General features: G+C 48.9%; 2 non-coding genes across 2 annotated transcripts; both read left to right on the top strand.

The window, feature by feature from the left end:
* Window positions 1-1,049: 1,049 nt before the first annotated feature.
* TRNAF-GAA (transfer RNA phenylalanine (anticodon GAA)) lies at window positions 1,050-1,122 on the top strand. The gene has a single exon. It is a non-coding gene; the product is annotated as a tRNA-Phe (tRNA).
* A 2,997-nt stretch (window positions 1,123-4,119) lies between these two features.
* On the top strand, window positions 4,120-4,192 carry TRNAF-GAA (transfer RNA phenylalanine (anticodon GAA)). Its single transcript has one exon. It is a non-coding gene; the product is annotated as a tRNA-Phe (tRNA).
* The last annotated feature ends 8,299 nt before the right edge of the window (window positions 4,193-12,491 follow it).

The raw sequence follows: 12,491 nt of genomic DNA, 5'->3' as shown, positions 1-12,491 counted from the left end.
CTGTTCCGTTTCAATGCGCTGCCTGGCTCCGGCCGGCGTCGTCCGCTGCCTCAGCCAACCTGGCCGTGCGTGCGCGCCTTGGATCATCATGGATCGGGTAGCCATGGGATCGGACGCAGAAGATAGGATATCGTGACCAGCGCCGTCGTCCTCGGCTTCTGGCCGTTCCCTGAGCCTCCCTCCATGCGCGCGCTCAGCGCCGGCCGCGACCCGACGGCCTCGACGCTCCCGCAAGATGCACGGTGAACTTGCACGTTTGTTCTCCTGACGTAAGCAAGCTTTTGTTTTGCACACACCTAGACCTAGGGGTATGGACTTAGATGTTGGGCCACCTTTTTTCGAAAAGGAGGAATGCCCCCCGGCCTAGATGTTGGGCCACCTAGTTGTCTCGCCAGGACATCGATGGCAACAGGGTTGCTTTTACCAGGGTGTTCTTATCGTATCAGGCGCTCGATCATGCGCTTAAATCCTTAAACGATTATATGGTGCAAAGAGGAAGCAGCAAGAAACCAAGATATTAGGTGAGAGATACTGTGTACGTAAGCGATTCCGTTACGTTAGAGAGCGCCTATCCATCTCTTCGCAGGGTGTGTAGGATGTAGGGTGTAGGTGGACGATTGCGCTGAAAGACAAGACGATATTGGCCGGCACATGATGCTACTTATATCGGGGTAGAGCGTTCTGCATGATAGACATAGAAGTGACATGTTTTTATATCGAGATTCGTCGTTGTGTGGTTGACTTTGATGCATCAATTATCGACGTCAGTCTAGCTCATAGAGGATTACTTACGTGCGAAGAGTTTTCGTGGATGTGCTGAAAGTTGGAACTTGGACCTAGTGACCTGCTCCGATAAATCAAGACTTTTAACTGAATAGCCATCTTAGCGCTGGGCGGATGCTGTCATGAGCAGGCAGGTCGGTCCCGGACTTCAATTCAGAGTTCCAAACCGTAAGAATTTTTCACTAAACAGGAAGCGTTTGATCTGAGTTAGCTCGTCCTGCTGCCTCGTAAGATAGAAAAGGCCTTTAAATATTTATCTACCACAAGCGGGGATAGCTCAGTTGGGAGAGCGTCAGACTGAAGATCTGAAGGTCGCGTGTTCGATCCACGCTCACCGCAAAAATTTTATTTTGGAATAACGCAGCCCAACCCAGTTATTATTCCTTTCTGGATATCGCTATGTCTAGCTCATAGCGAAACCTAAAACTAGCTTCCTCTCGCGTCAGGCGGCTCCCTGAATGGGGCAGCCCAGCCTTGCAGGAGGCCACGGCCTCGTTTTTTTTCTTTTTTTTTCATGTTCTTTTTTCAATTTTTCTTTTATTTACTTTCCTTTATACTTCGGAAAAGTCTATATAAATATATTAAAAAATAATTTTCGTAAAACATTTGAAATTTTTTGTTAACTAACATTTCAAAAATGTTGAATGCGTATACATAAAATGTGTATCATGTATACAAAATATGTATATAAAAATAAAAATGTGTGTGAAAAAATTGGATCATGTATTTTTAACTTTTAGCATTAAAAAATTATTAAACAAGTATTTGAAAAATGTTAAATGTGTATAGATAACATGTTTACCGGAGGAACACTTTGTGTGCTACCAAACGTCACAACGTAACTGGGTGATTATAAAGGTGCTCTACATGTGTCTCCGAAGGTACTTGTTGGGTTAGCGTATTTCAAGATTAGGATTTGTCATTTCGATTGTCGGAGAGGTATCTCTGGGCCCTCTTGGTAATACACATCACTCAAGCCTTGCAAGCATTGCAACTAATAAGTTAGTTGCGGGATGATGTATTACGGAACGAGTAAAGAGACTTGCCGGTAACGAGATTGAACTAGGTATTGAGATACCGACGATGGAATCTCGGGCAAGTAACATACCGATGACAAAGGGAACAACGTATGTTGTTATGCGATCTGACCGATAAAGATCTTCGTAGAATATGTAGGAGCCAATATGAGCATCCAGGTTCCGCTATTGGTTATTGATCGGAGACGTGTCTCGGTCATGTCTACATAGTTCTCGAACCCGTAGGGTCCGCACGCTTAAAGTTCAGTGACGATCGTAATTAGGGTTTTTGTTGATGTACCGAAGGTTGTTCGGAGTCCCGGATGTGATCACGGACATGACGAGGAGTCTTAAAATGGTCGAGACATAAAGATTGATATATTGGAAGCCTTATATTTGGATATCAGAATCATTCCGGATGAAATCGGGATTTTACCGGAGTACCGGGGGGTTACCGGACCCCCCCGGGGGTTAATGGGCCTACATGGGCCCTAAGGGAGAAGAGGAGGGCCGGCCAGGGCAGGCCGCGCGCCCCCTCCCCCCTAGTCCGAATAGGACAAGGAAGGGGGGGGGGGGGGGCGGCCCCCTTTCCTCTTTCCCCCTTCCCCTTTCCTTCTCCAACAAGGCAAGATGGGGGAGTCCTACTCCCAGTGGGAGTAGGACTCCTCCAGGCGCACCCCTAGGGGCCGGCCGCACCTCCCCCCTCCCTCCTTTATATACGGCGGCAGGGGGGCACCCCATGACACACAAGTTGATCTTCGTGATCGTTCCTTAGCCATGTGCGGTGCCCCCTTCCACCATATTCCACCTCGGTCATATCGTAGCGGTGCTTAGGCGAAGCCCTGCGTCGGTAGAACATCATCACCGTCATCACGCCGTCGTGCTGACGAAACTCTTCCTCAACACTCGGCTGGATCGGAGCTCGAGGGACGTCACCGAGTTGAACGTGTGCAGAACTCGGAGGTGCCGTACGTTCGGTACTTGGATCGGTCGGATCGGGAAGACGTACGACTACTTCCTCTACGTTGTGTCAACGCTTCCGTTGCCGGTCTATGAGGGTACATAGACAACACTCTCCCCTCTCGTTGCTATGCATCACCATGATCTTGCGTGTGCGTAAGAATTTTTTTAAAATTACTACGTTCCCCAACAATGGGCAACCATGTCAAATGTCTAGAACCTCCTTGTTGAACTTGCTTATTCCATTGTAGGAAATTGAACGATGCATGGTTCTCATGACCTTCTGGAGAATTTGGCACATTCGCAATGAAGTAGTGCACCATAAACCTACTCCCCCCATGGAAGCTTCTAGAAGATTTTTGGTAAGCTACCTAGACTCCTTGGTAGGTTTAAAGATTGATCTCACTTCTGACCCGATTAAAGGGAAGCTCCTAGTGACATATGATAAAGGATGTGACCTTGACAAACCCACATGTGATAAAGGATGTAGTTGCCCTCATGTGTGGTGTCCACCAACGCCTGGATGGGTGAAACTAAACACCGATGGTTCATTTTTAGAGAATGGCACGACTAGAGCTGGTATGGTGCTGCGAGATGATAGAGGTCGCATTATTTACTCAGCTTGTAGACAACTCTTCTCTTGCCGGGAAGCACTTGAAGCTGAACTCTATGCTTGCATGGAAAAACTGTCTTTTGCCATTCAGAGAAGTGACTTGCCAATTATAATTGAAATGGACTCTGTCGTTGCTGTCAAGTTGATTCAAGCTTCAGGTCTTGATAGATCGATTTATTCTTCTATAGTTAGAGAAATTAGGCACCTTATGTCTTTTCGTGATTTTTGTGTTACTCATGTAAATCGCAATCAAAATAAGATTGGCGATAGTTTGACTAAATTTGCTAGAGTAGAGGGCACAACGATGACCTGGGTTGGTTTTGGCCCGATAGATTCTTTAGAGCTAGCCAAAGCTGATTGTATGGACAATGTGATTTGAGTAATATAAGAGTTTACCTGAAAAAAAAAGAGCTGCCTAATTAGCCAATAACTGAGCTAGCAGGTACAAGGATTAATAAAGCTTTGTATGATTGTCTAAAAAAGAACTAAGCTAGCTGGTTGTTTCTTAAAAAAAAAGAGAAAGAGAAGGATTTGACCGTTGGACGCCAGCCTGCCGATCCAACAGCGCTCAAAAGTCAAAACACATGTGCGGTCACCAGCAGGTCGATCCAGTATTTGAGGAATTCAGAGTTCTAAACTGAATGTGTCCTTTGACGACTGAACTAGAAACGCTTGATCTTTGTTTGGTCGCGATGGTGCCTACTTCTGCAAACAATAAGTAAGCTTAATTAATCGTTAATTCCATAAGCGGGGATAGCTCAGTTGGGAGAGCGTCAGACTGAAGATCTGAAGGTCGCGTGTTCGATCCACGCTCACCGCACAATTTTTTTTCCGCTTCCGTCGGCCCAGCCTTTTTATTATTTTCAAAAACAGCCATTTTTTTTGCATGTAGGAGTAACCCAGCCCAGAACAGCAACGAAATGGGCTTTTAATACTAAAGTAGGCCACGGCCTTAAAACTGTCCAAGACGATGGACGCCATATCGAACTGCCGTCCCATTCGCGGCGGCCTCTCAAGAAACCGCCAGTTTCCCTGCGTCAACCGACCGGAACTGGCATACTTCGCTCGCAGTCATCATCAATCCATCACCGAGCATCAGGGCACATGGACGGAGAAGGCCGGCTCCCGCGGCGACGGCCGTGCCAGTGGTGGCACCCACGACGCCGTCCGCCGCAGCGTCGGCGTTACGCCGAAGCCGTCCCCCGAGGCTTGCGCGCTGCATTGCCGGCGGCAGCCCGCGCGAACGGGTACGGACATAACCTGTGGACGCCCGTGGCGGCGCCGCGCGTCGAGCTCGTCCCCGTCCTCGTCCCTCCCCGGTGCAGGAAGCCCGGCCTCGTTCTGAGTATGGCGTGCGTGGCGGTTAAGCTCCTTGGTCTGCTCATCGGCGCGCTCGGTACGTCAGGGTTGTGAGATCGGATGACTCCATAACTACAGTTTGCATCGGCAAACGCAGTATTCTCGACAGTGCGGTGCGTATGGTATGGCTGCAGCATTTCTGGTAGGTAGGAGTAGTTGTTACTGGCCGTGTCTCTAAGGACGTGTGTCTGTTCTACGGTCTTCAGTCTGCCAACGGATAGTTTCCTGTTGTTTCCTCTGCAAATTTATCTAGAACGAATGAAGCAGTGCCGGCGTGCCAAATTCATATCTGTGTCTGCGTGTCATTCGGCGGGCGTAATGTTGATTACTGCAGTATCTGCAAGAAAAGATGTCACCCATGTTTTGCAAGTGCTCTGCTGTAAGGGACAAGTTGGGGATCACTCGATCTACTACGATCTCTCACTAGTTTGAGTTACAAGCTTCAATTACATACGAATTTCATTACAAAAACAGAGGGAGACAAGGTAGGAGAAGAACAGAGAAAGGGGAGGAGGTAGCCGCCGCCGATTCGTTCGGTGTTCCACTGGATGCCCTCTCCTTCTGAGCGCCGGGCTTAAGTAGCTGGAGGGATGAGTCTTGAATGGGCCAAGTCCATGGGCTGGCCCAAGGGGTAGGCCCTGTGCGCGTACAGGTTAGGAGGGCTCCTAACATCCCTCCCTCCTTGAAATCCGGCTTGACCCCAAGCCGACATCGCCAAGAACCGCCCGGGTCCCATTGCACTCGATGGTCGTTTACTTGCTCGAAGTCACGGCGGTAGCAGAAGGTGGGGGTGCCTTGAACGACATGGGAGTAGTAGTCATGGACAATGGTGACCCAGTCGGATGAACTGTCGAGGAAGTGGTCATTGTTGAAGCTGATGGAGTACTTGCGGTCGACGGAGCCTTGTGCGAAGCAGGCAGCGATAGCGATGACACCCCTCCCTCCTTGAGAACGTTGTTGATCGTAGCCGGTAGAGGGTACTATATCTCCCGTGGCATGTGCTCTCTTGTTAATCACCTCCACCATCATAATTGTCGACGACCAAAAAGTAGAAGCTGAGAAGGTGACAAGACAGCGGGCAGCCAAGGTGGCGCACCTCCCTTTCTGAAACACCTCCCGTCGAGTCAATTTCCTTAGCAATAACAATCTAAGGCCTCCAGGATCCCAAGACATGCCCAACTGGTAGAGATGTAGGTCAGAGCCCAGCATATCAACAGAATCAATGAGAAGCAAATTTGTTGGACTGCCATTGAGGCTAGATAGCTCAATGGGATTCTTGCTGATATGTTGTTGTAGCATGGCCATAATCAAGGACTCCACTGTGTGTGTGGGAAATGCCTGCTCAAGATATAGCCCCATATGCACAATGGCTTCCCAGTGTATTACTATGGATCGACTAGCAGGTGCAATGGAGGTAAATTGTTCATCGTTGGGTGATATTCCTGTAACAAGCACTAGTGTACGAACATTCCGGTCATGAACTGGAGAATGTCGTGGGGAATTAAGCTGAAAAATTGGCCAACATTGTGATCCTTCAGTTTCAAGCATCAGGCACCTTGTGCGCCATACCACACAGGGAACGTCCAGTAACTTCTCCACTAAAACCGAGTGTTCAACTGATGCACAAACAAACCAAACGCATCTCTAGAGAATAGATCTTTACTTTGCACCACATGGATATTTCCGTGAGCCACTTGGAGGACTAGATGCTTGGTATTTTGGTACCATGTGATGCATGTCCTTGCTGAACAGAACCAGTTTTACACAACATTTTCAGAGTCAGTAGAGAGCTGAGACAAACGAATGTTGCTCTGCTCACGGCCAATTAATTGTAGCTCCATTAAGTGGCCCGAGATAGACATACAAGGAAACATACATTCCATTTGTTCTGACATCACAATTTCACAAGGTGTTTCTCTTGCCGTGCATCATTTCTTCTTCCTGTACTTGCAAAGTATTTTCATTCCGCTCCATGCACCCACATATACTTCCAGAAGTCCTGTAAAAGCAGCACTTTCCGCAAAATTCGTTCCATTAGTTCTCGAATCTATCCATTCCCGACTTAATTGCTTACCATCAGATGTTGCCTGATCCGATAGACGCCCAAACTGCAGTTGTGTATCAGTCAAGCAATTGAAAGGTTCCTCCATAAGAATTAGCACGCAATAGCAGACACCCATCCGAGAATTACCCAATAAGGTTTGGCCCCGATGAAAGCTTCGGCCAGTTATGAACTCCCGAGTACTTGTTGAATCAGGTGGATGGTGGAAACGGAGCAGTAACTCCAAATCCTGATGAGTTGTATGCTCCAACATGTAAACCATAGCACCATCGACTTCCTTCTGTTTCAGATTTGCTCGAACAACACCCACCGGAAAGTAACAAGTTGGTTGTACATGCTGAATAGCTGATGGTTGCACCATTTTTGAATCGATTTTGCCATACATCATCTGATAGCGACATCCCGTGTCCAGCAAAGTCTCACAAGGCAGCATAAAAATATTGAGTGAATGTTTATCCATGCAAAAGCCAAGTGTACTGAATAATGGATAGTTGATTTCACCACAGCAGACAAGTTCATATGGTCTAGATTGCATGAACCGAAGGAAAATACTACTCGAATGTTCTGTGCTTAGAGCACCCATTTTATGCATGCTCTGAAATTGACCTTCAGGAAAGAGCTGTGTGCTGAAACCTGAATCATCACTGTCCCGTTTCAAAAACCACAAGCACAAGAGCTGACCTGGGCGTACCCATCTCTAGTTTCCAAGTAGAGCGAGCCACCGCCCCCATGTATTGGACACCAGCTCTCCAATATGTAACACATTCACAGAAAGGTAACTACTACTCAATCCCTTGCCATGCACTTGGGAAATCAGATATGCATGTGTCTTGAACGTCCATGGATGCAGGTCATGGACAGAAGTAGGCATCTGGAAATTCCAATGGCGACCATTAGTATAGCAGACCTTTGATGGCACAAAATTTGCAAACGACGGCCATGGTGTCGGCCGCATCAAAAGTCCTTGGTGCCTTGTGGGCAACGAGACATTCAGGTCATGGTCCCGGAACGACGATGTGGCGACGACTCGGTTCAAACAATTCGTCGAATAACTCACGAATGTCCTGGCGACGCAGTCCAGGGGCACATCATAAGCAACCTCAAAGACCTCCTTGGCCTTTGTGGTGGATGAGGAAACGCTGGTAGGTACTGCAGGTGTGGTGAGGACATCGGGAGGGGCCTCGACCGTTGCGTACTTGCCCGGGTTGGAAGACACTACCGTGGCGGTCACCACAACAAGGAACTCCGCACTCACGGCTGAGTTAGTGAGCTGATCCACATTCTTGTCGCCGAGGTGGATGACGGGCTCGGGGTAGATGGTGGTGACCTTGTTGACGCTGTTGGTGGCAACAACTTGGTTTGAGTCATCCTTCGAACAGGTGATGTGCGCCATCGCGATGCAAGCAGGGGGCGCATCGTGGATGACCTCGAGCACTTCCTGAGCCTTGGTGGTGTAGCCGGGGATGTCGGGGACGGGCATAGGTGAGGCATGCGTTGTGGTTGAGGCTGCCGGATCGACAAGCGAGGTGACCACGGGAGGGTCACCCACTCGTGCAATACCCAACGCTGAGCACATCTCGTCTGCCTAAGCGCATAACCTCTCGAGATACCACAACAGCTGCTCCTTGGCGGACATGGCATCCCACTCTGGTGGTTTGACGGCGGGCATGGTGTTGTCATCGGTGGAATTGTAGGAATTGGGAGAAAAAATTGAAGGGGAAGGGTGGAACCTGGCTCTGTATATCAGATGTAAGGGACAAGTTGGGGATCACTCGATCTACTACTATCTCTCACTAATTTGAGTTACAAGCTTCGATTACATACAAATTTGATTACAGAAACAGAGGAAGACAAGGTAGGAGAAGAACAGAGAAAGGGGAGGAGGTAGCCGCCGCCGGTTTCTTCGGTGATCCACTGGATGCCCTCTCCTTTTGAGCACCGGGCTTAAGTAGCTGGAGCGATGAGTCTCGAATGGGCCAAGTCCATGGGCTGGCCCAAGGGGTAGGCCCTGTGCGCGTACAGGTTCAGAGGGCTCCTAACATCCCTTCCTCCCTGAAATCCGGCTTGACCCCAAGCCGGCATCGCCAAGAACCGCCCGGGTCCCATTGCACTCGATGTTCGTTTACTTGCTCGAAGTCACGGCGGTAGCAGAAGGTGGGGTGCCTTGAATGACATGGGAGTAGTAGTCATGGACTATGGCGAGCCAGTCGGATGAACTGTCGAGGAAGTGGTCATTGTGGAAGCTGATGGAGTACTTGCGGTCGACGGAGCCTTGTGTGAAGCAGGCAGCGATAGCGATGACACCCCTCCCTCCTTGAGAACGTTGTTGATCGTAGCCGGTAGAGGGTACTATATCCCTCGTGGCATGTGCTCTCTTGTTAATCACCTCCACCATCATAATTGTCGACGACCAAAAAGTAGAAGTTGGGAAGGTGACAAGACAGCGGGCAACCAAGGTGGCACACCTCCCTTTCTGAAATACCTCCCGTCGAGTCAATTTCCTTAGCAACAACAATCTAAGGCCTCCAGGATCCCAAGACATGCCCAGCTGGTAGCGATGTAGGTCAGAGCCCAGCATATCAACAAAATCAATGAGAAGCAAATTTGTTGGACTGCCATTGAGGCTAGATAGCTCAACGGGATTCTTGCTGATATGTTGTTGTAGCATGGCCATAATCAAGGACTCCACTGTGTGTGTGGGAAATGCCTGCTCAAGATATAGCCCCATATGCACAATGGCTTCCCAGTGTATTACTATGGATCGACTAGCAGGTGCAATGGAGGTAAATTGTTCATCGTTGGGTGATATTCCTTTACCAAGCACTAGTGTACGAACATTCCGGTCATGAATTGGAGAATGTCGTGGGGAATTAAGCTGAAAAATTGGCCAACACTGTGATCCTTCAGTTTCAAGCATCAGGCAGCTTGTGCGCCATACCACACAGGGAACGTCCAGTAACTTCTCCACTAAAACCGAGTGTTCAACTGATGCACAAACAAACCAAACGCATCTCTAGAGAATAGATCTTTACTTTGCACCACATGGATATTTCCGTGAGCCACTTGGAGGACTAGATGCTTGGTATTTTGGTACCTTGTGATGCATGTCCTTGCTGAACAAAACCAGTTTTGCACAACATTTCTAGAGTCAGTAGAGAGCTGAGAGAAACGAATGTTGCTCTGCTCATGGCCAATTAATTGTAGCTCCATTAAGTGGCCCGAGATAGACATACAAGGAAACATACATTCCATTTGTTCTGACATCACAATTTCACAAGGTGTTTCTCTCGCCGTGTATCCTTTCTTCTTCCTGTACTTGCAAAATATTTTCATTCCGCTCCATGCACCCACATATACTTTCAGAAGTCCTGTAAAAGTAGCACTTTCCCCACAATTCGTTCCATTAGTTCTCGAATCTATCCATTCTCGACTTAATTGCTTACCATCAGATGTTGCCTGATCCGATAGACGCCCAAACTGCAGTTGTGTATCAGTCAAGCAATTGAAAGGTTCCTCCATAAGAATTAGCACGCAATAGCAGACCCCCATCCGAGAATTACGCAATAAGGTTTGGCCCCGATGAAAGCTTCGGCCAGTTATGAACTCCCGAGTACTTGTTGGATCAGGTGGATGGTGGAAACAGAGCAGTAACTACAAATCATGATGAGTTGTATGCTCCAACATGTAAACCGTAGCACCATCGACTTCCTTCTGTTTTAGATTTGCTCGAACAACACCCACCGGAAAGTAATAAGTTGGTTGTACACGCTGAATAGCTGATGGTTGCACCATTTTTGAATCGATTTTGCCATACATCATCTGATAGCGACATCCCGTGTCCAGCAAAGTCTCACAAGGCAGCATAAAAATATTGAGTGAATGTTTATCCATGCAAAGGCCAAGTGTACTGAATAATGGACAGTTGATTTCACCACAACAGACTAGTTCATATGGTCTAGATTGCATGAACCGAAGGAAAATACTACTCGAATGTTCTGTGCTTAGAGCACCCATTTTATGCATGCTCTGAAATTGACCTTCAGGAAAGAGCTGTGTGCTGAAACCTGAAGCATCACTGTCCCGTTTCAAAAACCACAAGGACAAGAGCTGACCTGGGCGTACCCTTCTCCAGTTTCCAAGTAGACCGAGCCACCGCGCCCATGTATTGGACACCAGCTCTCCAATATGTAACACATTCACAGAAAGGTAACTACTACTCAATCCCTTGCCATGCACTTGGGAAATCATATATGCATGTGTCTTGAACGTCCATGGATGCAGGTCATGGACAGAAGTAGGCATCTGGAACTTCCAATGGCGACCATTAGTATAGCAGACCTCTGATGGCACAACAATTGCAAACGACGGCCATGGTGTCGGCCGCATCAAAAGTCCTTGGTGCCTTGTGGGCAACGAGACATTCAGGTCATGGTCCCGGAACGACGATGTGGCGACGACTCGGTTCAAACAATTCGTCGAATAACTCACGAATGTCTTGGCGACACAGTCCAGGGGCACATCATAAGCAACCTCAAAGACCTCCTTGGCCTTTGTGGTGGATGAGGAAACGCTGGTAGGTACTGCAGGTGTGGTTAGGACATCGGGAGGGGCCTCGACCGCTGTGTACTTGCCCAGGTTGGAAGACACTACCGTGGCGGTCACCACAACAAGGAACTCGTCACTCACGGCTGAGTCAGTGAGCTGATCCGCATTCTTGTCGCTGAGGTGGATGACGGGCTCGGGGTAGATGGTGGTGACCTTGTTGACGCTGTTGGTGGCAACAACTTGGTTCGAGTCATTCGTCGAACAGGTGATGTGCGCCATCGCGATGCAAGCAGGGGGCGCATCGTGGATGACCTCGAGCACTTCCTGAGCCTTGGTGGTGTAGCCGGGGATGTCGGGGACAGGCATAGGTGAGGCATGCATCGTGGTTGAGGCTGCCGGATCGACAAGCGAGGTGACCACGGGAGGGTCACCCACTCGTGCAATACCCAACGCTGAGCACATCTCGTCTACCTGAGCACATAACCTCTCGAGATACCACAACAGCTGCTCCTTGGCGGACATGGCATCCCACTCTGGTGGTTTGACGGTGGGCATGGTGTTGTTACCGATGGAATTGTAGGAATTGGGAGAAAAAATTGAAGGGGAAGGGTGGAACCTGGCTTTGTATACCAGATGTAAGGGACAAGTTGGGGATCACTCGATCTACTACGATCTCTCACTAGTTTGAGTTACAAGCTTCGATTACATACAAATTTGATTACAGAAACAGAGGGAGACAAGGTAGGAGAAGAACAGAGAAAGGGGAGGAGGTAGCCGCCGCCGGTTCGTTCGGTGATCCACTGGATGCCCTCTCCTTCTCAGCGCCGGGCTTAAGTAGCTGGAGCGATGAGTCTCAAATGGGCCAAGTCCATGGGCTGGCCCAAGGGGTAGGCCCTGTGCGCGTACAGGTTAGGAGGGCTCCTAACATCCCTCCCTCCTTGAAATCCGGCTTGACCCCAAGCCGGCATCGCCAAGAACCGCCAGGGTCCCGTTGCACTCAATGGTCGTTTACTTGCTCAAAGTCACGGCAGTAGCACAAGGTGGGGTGCCTTGAATGACATGGGAGTAGTAGTCATGGACTATGGCGACCCAGTTGGATGAACTGTCGAGGAAGTGGTCATTGTTGAAGCTGATGGAGTACTTGCGGTCGACG

Source organism: Triticum aestivum, chromosome 4A, assembly GCF_018294505.1.
Source record: "Triticum aestivum cultivar Chinese Spring chromosome 4A, IWGSC CS RefSeq v2.1, whole genome shotgun sequence".
NCBI lineage: Eukaryota > Viridiplantae > Streptophyta > Magnoliopsida > Poales > Poaceae > Triticum > Triticum aestivum.
The sequence above is the reverse complement of the archived record's forward strand: the minus strand, read 5'-3'. Positions and strand labels throughout refer to the sequence as shown.